This window comes from Cydia pomonella, chromosome 15 (assembly GCF_033807575.1).
Source record: "Cydia pomonella isolate Wapato2018A chromosome 15, ilCydPomo1, whole genome shotgun sequence".
In the NCBI taxonomy this organism is placed as follows: Eukaryota; Metazoa; Arthropoda; class Insecta; order Lepidoptera; family Tortricidae; genus Cydia; species Cydia pomonella.
Genome location: NC_084717.1, coordinates 6,865,192 through 6,878,302, shown reverse-complemented (window position 1 = coordinate 6,878,302; position 13,111 = coordinate 6,865,192). Strand labels below are relative to the sequence as shown.

General features: G+C 35.0%; 1 long non-coding RNA gene across 1 annotated transcript; it reads left to right on the top strand.

Moving 5' to 3' along the window:
• Positions 1 to 7,561: 7,561 nt before the first annotated feature.
• Positions 7,562 to 8,690, top strand: LOC133525667 (uncharacterized). Its single transcript, XR_009800607.1, has 2 exons — positions 7,562 to 7,894; positions 8,462 to 8,690. It is a non-coding gene; the product is annotated as an uncharacterized LOC133525667 (long non-coding RNA).
• Positions 8,691 to 13,111: the final 4,421 nt, after the last annotated feature.

Sequence of the window (13,111 nt, the reverse complement as noted above, 5' to 3'; positions counted from 1 at the left end):
AATCAAAAAGGCAGCCCCTAAAAATGTCTAGCAAAATAAGCTTAAATTTCCAATTAATAATAATAAGAAAAAACAATTTTCGTCTAAATTGCGCAAAAAATCTGTTTATGTTTGTGTATTTTTGGGATAGACTCAAACGGTATACAGGAAATTGTGACATTTTAAACTTTAAACTTACACCAAGGAGCCGAACACCCAAAAGATACTAATTTTAGCCTATTTCTGAGAGAAAGTGTCATATTTTGCTTCAAATTACTAGACTTTTAAGGTGGCATCAACCAAGGGCTGAAATTATAGTACTTTAGTGTACGATAATGCTCTTTGGAACATTACGTCATACCGGGGCCCAAATTATCGTACATATACGACAATTATCGTACGCCTGGTCACACTGAGTGTCAGTGTCGACAGAGTCAGCTAAAAACGCGTCAAACATCGCAACGTCGCGCCGATGGCCGTCCGAGGCGGGGTGGCAACGCCGCAATGTATTTGTATAGTTTCTATTTTCCTCCGTGAGCTTCTACGGGTTATCGTTTTATCTATTGTTTAAAAACCGCAAAGGCGCGTGCCACTATGAAAAAATGGGCAGGCCGCATAGGTAGCGTTTATTGAATTACTACTCTATTGAGCACGGAATAAGATTCATTATGAACTAATACAGAATTCTAACAGAATAGCTGTCTGATCTCTATTGGTGCGTCTAAGGTAGGCGACTAAACGCTCTCAAACCAGCTTAACTTGTGACACTGCGATCCGAAACAAAGATACGTATTCGAAGACCTCGCTTGCACTGGTAATGCGAGCGCACGGCTAGCTAGCGCAAAGGAAGCAATGTTATGTTTCTCGAGGAGCAGGTAAAAAACAGGGCCGGATTTTCACACAAATATATTTGGGTGGTTTTACGTTGTTTAATTTAAAGAGATAAAACATAACACTATTTAAATAGTAGGTACACATCTAACAGAATGGGTTTGTGTAATTACAATAATAACGAGATACACTCATTTTTATAATCAACTGTTTAAACAGTTGTTTGCTAATTTTAAACTTTAAACAGGCTAATTTTAAATAAACAATAAAACAATGGTAAAATAGTAATAAATATGTATATCCATTTAACAATCCCGTACTACTAATGTTAAAATAGACCTATATGTTATAATTATGTACACTAAAATAAAGATATTATTTACAATAGAGTACACATTTAGTAAAACATTTATACAAATTTATATTATGAGTCAACAAAAAAATAAGTAACATATACATAATAGTGTATGCATAAAATAAATAAATATAAAACAAAATATGCATATCGTTTAGAGTCAAATCACGCTAACTCTTTCAAGCAAACCATACAATCAGTGTCAGTCTGTTAGAAGTCTGAAGAGTTAGCGTTGTTCGACTCTAGGTAAAATCACAGAAAACAATGTTAAAATAGTATTAAATATAGACCTATATAGGTCTTCGAATACGTATCTTATATATGGCTTTACATTTTTTAACATTTAAGAAACAATCATAAATATTTTATCGTTGGGCTAGGGAATGCAATAACCGGGCGTTTTTCATTACCGGTAATTTACCGACGCGAGGTCCCACTAACCGGTTAACCGGTAAATTACCGGTTATACGTTTATGAAATAAAAAACATTGATTTTGCATTATTATTGATTGTGTCCTTATTTTCGTCAGTAACCTTTAAAAGTAATCAACAGCACGTTATAGAAACATCGACAAAACAAAATAATGAAAATAAACTATAAACATTAAACAAGATATATTTACTAATCATATTAAATAAAAAATGAAAACATGTATCATTTCAAAGCGAAATGAACTTGTACATTAAATTAGCAACATCAAACTTTTTTAATTCTTTAAAAATCGCAGTAATCAAAGGGTAACAAAAATTATAACTAAAGAGTGACAGTCGTCATTTAAATGTCATACAAGTTTGCATTTACACATCTATCAATATAATATTGTTATTAAAGTAACTAAAACCGTAATCATCTAGTAAATATAAGAAAAAAAATTTAACAGCAAAATAAGTTTCATATCATTTTAACACTAGTTACTTTAAAATTACAGTTTAAGAGGCCGTTATCGATTTTAGTCGCAAAAATGTCAAATTGATAGATTAAGCGCATGAAATTGTACACCTTTTGTTAACTATTAAAAATAACAAGTACTGGTTTCCCTTAGCACGTCTTGTTATCTTTCATTATATTAAATATTTTTTTTAAAAACAGACTCACTTAATTAATAATGATTTCTTTTCTGATGGACGTTTAGGTAAACGCGCGAAAAGCAGTGATTTTGTCGATCTTATTTGTAAATGTCGTTAAGTTTGGACTGCTAAAAATGGTAATTTTGTATTACACATATCCTGTACTTCAACTTTAATAAACTACATTTTTGTTACTATAAATTTGAAGTAGTGTAAATGAAAGTTAGACGAAATCAATTTTCTCCAGAAACTACTTCAAAACAAGTGACAATTTCTCTGAAAATTGACTTATTTTCAACGTAATTTTGATACTTAAACAATCTACAACATTTGCTGAAACTGTTCTTATACATCATTTTGTATAATTTACTACCATAATTTATATGAATTTTTAAAAACTATCCCTTCTCGTCACCTATTACCGGGGACGCACGCTTGCGACCTCATTATTAAAAGGCAAGATGAAAAAACGTGCTAATATAAACCAATACTTGTTATTTAGATATTACGTAACAAAAGGTGTACAATTCCAACGACAAAATCTATCAATTTAAAATTTTTGCTCTAAAATCGTTACCGGGCTCTTAAGATAGGAGTTGGAATCAGGAACATGTCATCATCAGATCATTCTGTTAATTATATATAAAATAATTGCGTTTGTTAAATATCTAGGCGATTAATTAGAACGTTGCTTAGACATTCGTGAACGATATCTTGAACACAAGTTACCAGCGGTAGAAAATGTTCTTTCGCATTCCACACTTGTCGGACACTACAGACTAAAACAAAGGACACTGAACATAGTAAGGCGGGTCGGGTAGGGGTGGCGAGAAGGGAAAGGGCGAGGGATTAGCGACCACTCATTTGTCACAAAACATTGCTTCCTAGTTCCTACTCCGACGAGATCATAAGATGCAGAAAAGTAAGTATTTTAAGTGTCTCTTCGTAATCGTAAATCGTAGTAATTGTTTTTTTTGTAAGTACGAAGACATAGATGGGCTAATTCAACAGGTTGTTACATTTTTATTTGCCTATACAACGTTCGGTAAATTCCCGGTTACGGCTGGAAATTACCGGTATTTTACCGACTGTAATATTGGTCAAATTACCGGGTAACCGGTTAACCGGTTAACCGGTTAGCATTCCCTACGTTGGGCCATGTAAAATGTCGCTTATAAAACCAATTATACAAATGACGAGTCACCGCTAGGCATGTTTGCTAAGCGTTAAGATGACTCATTATTTTGGAATGCGCTTACCTGCCGGTCTCGGTCTGGGTACTAACAGATTGGGGTAGGGGATTGTTAAATGGATATGGTTAAGCTGGATTAAATGTATGTACATTTTTTTAGTGTCTTACAAGTTTCCGCTTTAAGTACATGTGCCCTTTAATCTATATCGACCTTTTTATGACGACCTGGCTACGTTTTTTTGGATTCAGCTTGCTAATGTTTAGACTGTTATGTGCTATAATATTTGTGTGAAAATCCGGCCCTGTTTTTTACCTGCTCCTCGAGAAACATAACATTGCTTCCTTTGCGCTAGCTAGCCGTGCGCTCGCATTACCAGTGCAAGCGAGGTCTTCGAATACGTATCTTTGTTTCGGATCGCAGTGTCACAAGTTAAGCTGGTTTGAGAGCGTTTAGTCGCCTACCTTAGACGCACCAATAGAGATCAGACAGCTATTCTGTTAGAATTCTGTATTAGTTCATAATGAATCTTATTCCGTGCTCAATAGAGTAGTAATTCAATAAACGCTACCTATGCGGCCTGCCCATTTTTTCATAGTGGCACGCGCCTTTGCGGTTTTTAAACAATAGATAAGACGATAACCCGTAGAAGCTCACGGAGGAAAATAGAAACTATACACGACATTTGTCACACACACATGAGTAAAATTTATAAAAATATAACGTTGATTATTGCATGATTTCTGTATGAAACAAAGTTTTTCTATTAATTTAGCGCAAATGAATATTCGAAAGTAGATAGATGCGCAACTATTTATGTTATAATATTGTGTAATTAATTAATAAATAGCGATTGTTTTTTGTATGAAAATCGAACCACCTTAATTGCCTCTTTTCTTTGGTATCATTTTACTGAGGTGTGCTAATAAAGAGTATTATATCTATCTATCTACATTGTGGTATTAGATCGATTGATTGAATTAATTGTACTCTGTAGGTATAGCAATTTATTGAATATTGCATGCAAGTTCTAAAACAGTATATATGGAGCTTTATATAGTCCTCCTCATCGTTATCGATGACGGCGACCCCAAATAAACACATTATGGACGTTGTCTAGCATGAGCCCTAATGTGGCTGGCCAGGCCGAACTTGCTCTTAAATACTCTATTGCACGCGTGACAATAAAGTTGGCCAGCTGCGTTGAACGTGTACACGTAGGAGGGCTTAGGTCTCTCTTTCCGTAACTGGCGTTTCATGTCTAGGCTAGTGAGGCGGTTATCTTCGAATGTTTTGACACCGTTATGGATGGTAGAACACCAAGAAGACCTCCTTCCAGCAAGCTCCTCCCAACGCTCAGGGTCGATGGCGCAGTCGATGGAGCTTTATAATATGAGTGAAGCGATCTCAGGGTTACATCACATCAAGATACTAGGTATTTTAAAACTAAATAAGGGCACTTTATTTAATTAGAAGGTTCGATTTTTACCTAATAGAGTAACGTAAAAAGGTTAAATTGCATGGAGAATTTTTCAATGAATTACCTAAGTCATAATTTATCCATGCAATTTCGCAGCTCACTGTACTTGTTAAATAATTTCATATACTTAGTTAATTAAATACGAAATATTCTAATTTAATAACAAGTTAAATAGGTAGATAATGGTAAGTAGTGTTACTTGATTCCTAATCGATTTTAAAACTAGAGAAGCACATGAAAAACAAAACCAAAGGTAATAAGTTGGTGGATGGAACGCAAACTGCACGGTAAAGTTTCTGCGGCACGGGAATACTCCCTTTTAACATAAGGGCGTAAAGGCCTTTTTCCCCTAACTAAGATAAGCCTTTTCACGTAAGCGGTCGGGGAATAGAAAATGCCAGTACACTGTGGAAAGGCTATTAATTATGAGAAAGGAAATTGAAACCCCAGTGGAAATGGAAAAGTAATAAAATGCAACAGCGATTGCAAGATGAGTACTGCGCCGGCAAACTGGGGCAATCTTGCCGTCTCCGCGCTTTATGTTATTAATAAATGACAATACTTTTACTTTAGAACCTACGCCGTGTGATTCACTTAGGCCTGGTAGGTCTGGTTATACGCTGTTTGAGAATAAGTCCTAGCTAGATAAAATAAAAGAGTGACCGACGATAGTATTCATTCATTCAAGCCTTCATTCTGATATCGCCTTCCAAACTTGACATTATCACACATTCGCAAGGTAACCGCGGTTGATTTACTCCATACTGATTTATGTAGAAATACTAAGCATAATTAAGTATTAATTTTGGTCAGACATGAATCTCAGCTGTTAAACATCGGTACTGTTAAATAAATTTCCCTATCTTAAATAAAATCAACCACTTACCAGATACATTACTCAGCATCCTTCTATTTCCGATGAAAATAAACACGTTTATCAAGAACCAGTTTAATTGACTAGGAACGTATTACCCTGATTTACAACCCTCAAAATGAGAGCTCCCCACGCGGGGACCACGGCCCAATTTAAATCTTAACTTTTAGTTCAACTGCGCCATATCTCCCGCTTTTCTGCAGATTCGGATCATGGAATAATTGCAGTCGTCTTTGTATATAGTAAACTGATAAAATTTAATTTGATATACATTTGAACAGTTGAAAATAAGTTCATATTAAATGAGTTAAATGTTAAATAAATTATTTACTAGTTATATGAAAAAAAAAAAACATTAATTACAGTAACTTTAATTTAAGCACATCCTCGTGGATGTGCTTAAGACTTGGTACTCGAGAGTATTTCATATTTGTTTTTTTTTTTATCTGATGTCATTTTATTTATGAAACAATATAAAATAACAATAAGTATACAGTAAACATTAAATATTTACAAAAAACTGACTACTCGCTAAAACTAAGAATGATATTCTTCTTCTTTTATCGAGTCTGGTCTCCTTATAATTTCTAGTTTTTCATAAAAGCTTAAGTCTTCAGATGTATCCTTAAACTAGGTTAAACAGTCAAAAAGAAATAAAAACGTTTCTACTCTAGGATGTTTTGTTCTGCTTTGGACTGTAGCTAAAGACCGAAGTATGAACATTAGTCAAAATTAAAGGCTCGTATAAAACTCCCCTCGCCTCACGGGCACATTCATCTAGTACCTCCAAGTTTATTGGGACAGTTCAAAGAATATTCACAAATCACGGTTTGTCAAAATAAATAATACATTGTTGTTGCTTGAAATGTAAACTTTAAAATTAAAGTTTTTAAGCCATAATATATTTTTATGCGGAATTTTTGGTATCAGTAGGTAAATTATCTAACTTGTTACGTGAACAGTAAAATAAAACTCGTGTGATGACTCACTTCGTTCGTTTCTTAAACCCTTATATTATGTAGCAGTCACATAAACTACTATAATCTACGCTTGTACATGTATGTACACATTTTTTTTAATTAAACCAGTCCAAATCCTTCCTCACCAACCCTTCCTAACTACGTGAAAACATTTACCGATATGAAAGTGGCTAAATCATTGTTAGTGCTAAAACACAAGCTCCTCGTAGCTCTAGAAGTGACACTTATCGAGGAAGGCGTACTTTACCGCGAACCTGACCCATATAAAGCGTGCTATCGCAGAGCCGAGGATTTGTTGGCAAAGCAATTTAGGGTTGCCCCTATCCAGGCGGTAACTTGTGTGTATATATCTCTGCACGTATATCCTGGCCGTGTATTCGAGGGAGAGAAAAAATATCGGGCAAATCACAGTGGAACATGACCTCCAGATCTGCGTTAGCTCGTCTGATCATTTGATTCGACCTTACTCAGTAGGCGTTTGAAGAAAACAGCAATGTACAATCAAAAGCAGAATTAGTACATAACTTTGTTGTACTATATAGGGAATAAGAACGTGTGCAAAATGATATGAATACATCACCCGTAATAATGTAAGGTGCTAACAAATTAGTTGCCAATGCAGTTACAATATGTTTGTTTTTTTCTTTTTTGAGAAAATTGGAAAACAAAGCTACGTAAAAACATCTTGTTCACTTCACGTTGACAGTGACATTTAAGACAAATAATTTTATTGTTGACATGACAGAAAGTTGTAAACATCTTGCCAGTTAAATAAATGCACACGATGATTATTTTTAGATTCAATTATATAGTCTGTCAAGCAAAGTCTGTCAGTAGCAATGTAAAGCAAACTGAAGTATGGCAACACTCACAGAGCAGTATTGCGCTAAGAAAAGCAGCAATGTACATCGAACCGAAACATATTTTTTTCCGCTGAGTGCGCTCTTCGTACGTCAACTAAAATTGCCGCTCGCGGTTTATTGAAGCATTTGGAAATTGTTATTATTATGAGAGGGACAATTTAAACTGGAGTAAAAACGATGTCAATCAATATGATAAACGAGATCAAAAAATACCTATTTGCAAACGGACTATGCTGGAGAAAATAATGTTTGAATCAAATCATTGCTTCCGCAGGTAGCTGGATTTTAATATATTATCAGATTTCTCGGTTGGAATTCAATATTAAAGACATATCACGATAAAATGCAATACAAATGCTCCTTTATGCAACCTTCAAAAGCTAATTAGACATATTTAGGTAGGTACAATCGAAAAATATATCAATAGATTGAATTAAAATAAAGGTTTGTATGCTTAGTAAAAGGTGGACGCAAAAGGCGAGCGCTCGCATTCTTAACCTTTGGTATGCTTAGGAGCAGATCTGCTACATATATATTCAACTTAAACATGAAGATGTCATAGCTAAATAAATGTAAAGGTTAAGGCATTTGCACTTGAGTACTTTTTAACAAACGAGCTGTTAGTAGGTACCTATACTACTGAATTTAACTAGAATAAAACAATCCATTGTTTTATTTAGGTAAATATTAAAACCTAGGTAAGTAACCCCTGAGCCATCACTGGCAGCGGTAGCCCTGGTAGGGTATCACTGTAACTATTCTTGTCACAATTGCAGGGCTTATTAAATATCAAATATCTGGACTATTTACATCATTTTGATATGGTTTTATTCTGTTTTAGCAAACTTAGAAGACAAATAGGGAGCAAAGAGAACATGAGCACCACGGTAGAAAGCTGTTTTTAACATCAGTTCAGAAACTGAAGAAGCCTTATGCCACTTGTTAATTGTAAATTAGTGTATTTCTCTTGAACAATGTCACATTCACATACCAGTGTAATTTTGAAATGGTTTTACAATATACTTATATAAATATACAGATTAAAAATAAATAAAACACAACTGCAGATATTTTGGTGTTCATTTAATTTCAAAGCAATTAAGATACGGGTCACTTTAGCTTATTTACACTTAATTCAGGCCATTCATTGAAAAAATATCATTAAGTTACCAATGTTACTGGTCCACTCCAACCAAGCATCAGAATACTTTGTACCTAGTCACTTATTGCATCTTAAGCATAAAACAGATCTGTTTGAAAATTTGTAATTTCAAGTTTAAAGTTTCCACTCCAAGTTTCAAAATTTATTCTTATAGTAGTAGTTACACATAAAACTTAGTCTAAAGCAATTTGCCTAATTTATAGTACAGAGATATTCCAATATCTCTGAGACCACTCTTACATGCTAGCTTGGTAAGGTTTTGCTCACACTACTGTTTTTATACAGGCTAAAAATGTTAGATATTTACATGTATCGGCTAGATCATATTTTATATGTAGATATTTAAAAAAGTCATTTAGATATCAGGAGAATGCTGTTAAGAAATTTTATTAACTTTCACATTAGTCTATTCAAGACTTGTCAGGAACTGACACAATTTCAGTTACTCAAAATATTAATAAAAGATACCTTGACAATGGAAACTTAACAACTTCCACTCATGTGAGTAATATGGAGTTATATTGTTTCTGGATAAAAGAAGGTATGATTTAAATGTTAAAATATTTTTCTAAAATTATGCACACTGAATAAATGATTTTAATTTATTGAGCAAACAGGTAAAGCGACTTAAAACTTCTCTTTAATAGGTACATACCGACTTCACAAAGTATAAACTAGGATTTTCCATAGGTATACATGTGCAATAGCTGAGTGCATGAAACAAATCAGCCTAAATAATATATTTTCGTGATGATTAACAAACGGACAACTTTTACAATAATATGTAATCTAAACTATTGTCCCAATTTTTTTAGTTTTTTTAATTAACAAGTTTATTTTTCGTCTTGTTTGCGTTGTACACGTATGTACGTAAAGCGCCGTAGGTAAGTTTTGTATGAAGAGAAACTTTTACGAACGCCTTATATTGGGCGAGTTTTAATCCTGCAACAAACATATGGAAGTATTAGGTAGATGTTGCGAAAGAAATTAGGTATTGTAGTGTATTGAAATAGGAGGGTACTTCTACAAAACCAGTCTGGATTTGTCAGGTAGGCATTCCCGTGTGCTCTCCCGAATTTCGGCGATTATATCGCAATATAATAGTGGCGACGAGGCAAATCGAGGCAAATCATTGTGTTAGTGAGTTTTTGTGAAATTGTGAGTGCAAAGTGCAAAAAATGGGTATTAAATTTGGTGAATTTGATATGGGTCATGGCTGCTGGGAAAACTACATTACAAGGTTTGAATTCTGTTTAAGTGCAAATGATATTGTGGATGAAGACAAGAAAAAGGCTAATTTGTTGGCGGTATGTGGCTCTCAATTATTTGATTTAATAGTTTCTTTGTCATCACCAACTAGTATAGGGAACATAACCTATAAACAAATTTTAGAATTTTTGAAGGCTCATTTCCACCCCACGCCTAATGAGATTGTAGAATCTTTTAAGTTTCACTCAAGAAATCAAGAGGAGGGGGAAAAGATCAGAGATTATGTGGCAAATTTAAGGAAAATGAGTATTCATTGCAATTTTACAGACTTGGACCGAACTTTACGTGATCGGTTGGTATGTGGTATTAGAAGCAAAGAGGTTCAAAGGAAATTGTTACAATGTGAAAAGCTGACATTTACTCAAGCAACTGAGATAGCATTTTCACATGAGAGTGCCACATTTGATTCCAGTATTATTGTAGTGCCAGGACCATCTAAACCAAATGTGGAGGTCGATGAACCCATGGAAGTAAACAAAATCACTAACAAAAAAGTTGACAAACAGAATAAAGTATGCTTCAGATGTAATAGGCAGCATAGGGGGGAGTGCAGATTCCGTTGGAGTAGATGTAATGCTTGTGGTAGAATTGGTCACATTGAGACAGTGTGTCTTGCCAAAAATAAACAGGATGGTGGACATAAATCAAATTGTAATGGGTTGTATGCAAATGTAAACAATGTTAGAGAAAATAAAGTTGATCCCATTATGGTAAAGGTATCAATTGAGGGTTCTATCATTGAAATGGAAGTTGACACGGGATGTCCATATACTCTAATTTCTGAAGTGACAGCCAGACTCATTTGGAAGGGGAAATTACCTATATTAGAAAAAGATGATGTTGCATTGACTACGTGGACAGAGAACCAATTAGGAATATTGGGGAAAACTGAAGTGCAAGCTTCTTTTAAGGGTTTGCAAAATAACCTTATGATGTATATAGCCAGAGGTCATGGACCTAGCCTCTTAGGGCGTAATTGGTTCCGGCCATTCGGAATACAAGTCCAAGGAGTGATGCATTTGAAAATAAGCACTGAAGAAATAAGAGGACTTCTCCAGAGATACAGTGATGTTTTTCAGGAAGGTTTGGGAAAATATAAAGGCCCCATGGTGAACATTAAACCTAGGGAAGGAGCAGTGCCTAAGTTTTTGAAAAGTAGACCTATTCCGTTTGCATTGAGGGAAAGAGTGATTAAGGAAATAGACAGACTAGTAGAGGAAGGAGTTTTGGAACCAACGGCACACTCTGAGTGGGCTACCCCTATAGTACCAGTTCTGAAACCGAATGGTAATGTAAGGCTTTGTGGTGACTATAGGTCTACAGTAAATATGGTGACCGACACTGATACATACCCTCTGCCTACTCTGGATGAGGCTTTCACATCTATACAAGGTGGCACAATTTTCAGCAAAATTGATTTAGAAAGGGCATACACCCAAGTTAGTGTGGATGAGGCAACAGCACAGCTATTAACAATAAATACACCGAAAGGCCTCTATAAAATGAAACGTTTAGCTTTTGGGGTCAAGGCGTGCCCAGGCATCTTTCAAAGACTAATGTCTTCGTTGCTTGCAGGAATAAGAGGGATAGCTGTGTTATTGGATGATATTGTTGTAAGTGGCACAGATGTCGCTGAACATAACTGCAGATTAGAAATGGTGTTAAAGAAATTACAAGAAGCTGGCCTAAGGGTAAACAAGGAAAAGTGTAATTTTGCAGTAAGAAGTGTGAAATTTTTAGGATTTCTCATTGATGAATGTGGTATACATCCATGTAAAGAGAAAATAAATGCAATTGAAAGTACACCGGCCCCAAGTAATGTTAAAGAGCTCCAAGCATTCTTAGGATTGCTTAACTTTTATGATCGGTTTTTACCACACAAAGCTAATATTGCTGAACCGCTGTATAAGTTGTTAAATAAGGATGTGAGATGGCACTGGACTATGCAGCATCAAAAGGCATTTGAAAAGTTGCGCAAGATGTTGTCGAGTACTGACACTCTAGTCCATTACGATGTGAATAAAGAGATAATTATGTCATGTGATGCGTCACAATTTGGCTTGGGAGCTGTTTTGGAACATGTGATGGAAGATGGATCTGTCAGACCGGTAATGTTTGCTTCAAGAACTATGAACGTTCATGAAAGGAATTATGGTCAGATAGACAAAGAGGCAGCAGCTATAGTATTTGGCCTTAAGAAATTCCACCAGTTTATTAGCGGCCGCAAGATTACGATCAGAACCGATCATAAACCGTTATTGGGGTTGTTTGAACCTAAAAAACCCATTCCTAATGTTATATCTCCAAGAATGCTCCGCTGGGCTTTACTATTGAACTCCTATGATTACTGCATACAATACGTGGAGGGAAAAAAGCTAGGAAACGCGGATGCTTTAAGCAGGTGGCCGTCCCATGACCAATCGTCTGAAGAGGAATACTTAGGAGTCCTGCTCATAGAAGAAACTCCATCAGACCTGGAACTGGATTGTTTAAAAAAGTTACCTTTGAAGATATTTGAGGAATTCGTCTGTTGATATTGGGAACAATCGAATCAGTTGCGGTTTCGAGGGCACAATTCGTGGTCTTATTGGATATATTTAGGCATACGTTTTATCTTTATTTAAGCCTTTTAACCCTGAAACAGAAAAAACTGCACATTATCTTAAAAATTCTCCGGGATCTTGCAGTAATTATCATAACCTCAAAATTTTCTAATGGTTAAGATCAACGAGCATGATTTTACTTACATTGTAGGCATCTTGACTTTGCTTATGGTCATGCACAATATTATTTAATATATTGGTATTTATTTTAATGCTGGGAGCAGAAATTTCTCTTGAATTAGCACCGATTCGGAATGTAAACAAACAAGATGGACGATCCACATTCTACAGATAAAACACAGATTACACGCGATTTTGGAATTATTCGAACACAGTGTTGCTAGCCCGCGATTTTTCAAATTTGCCGCGTTTTTCTACTGACAAGATTTGCTTGACCAACTATATATACTTATATATGAAAAGCTTTCTTAATTTCTATTTAAAGTTAATTGTTTTA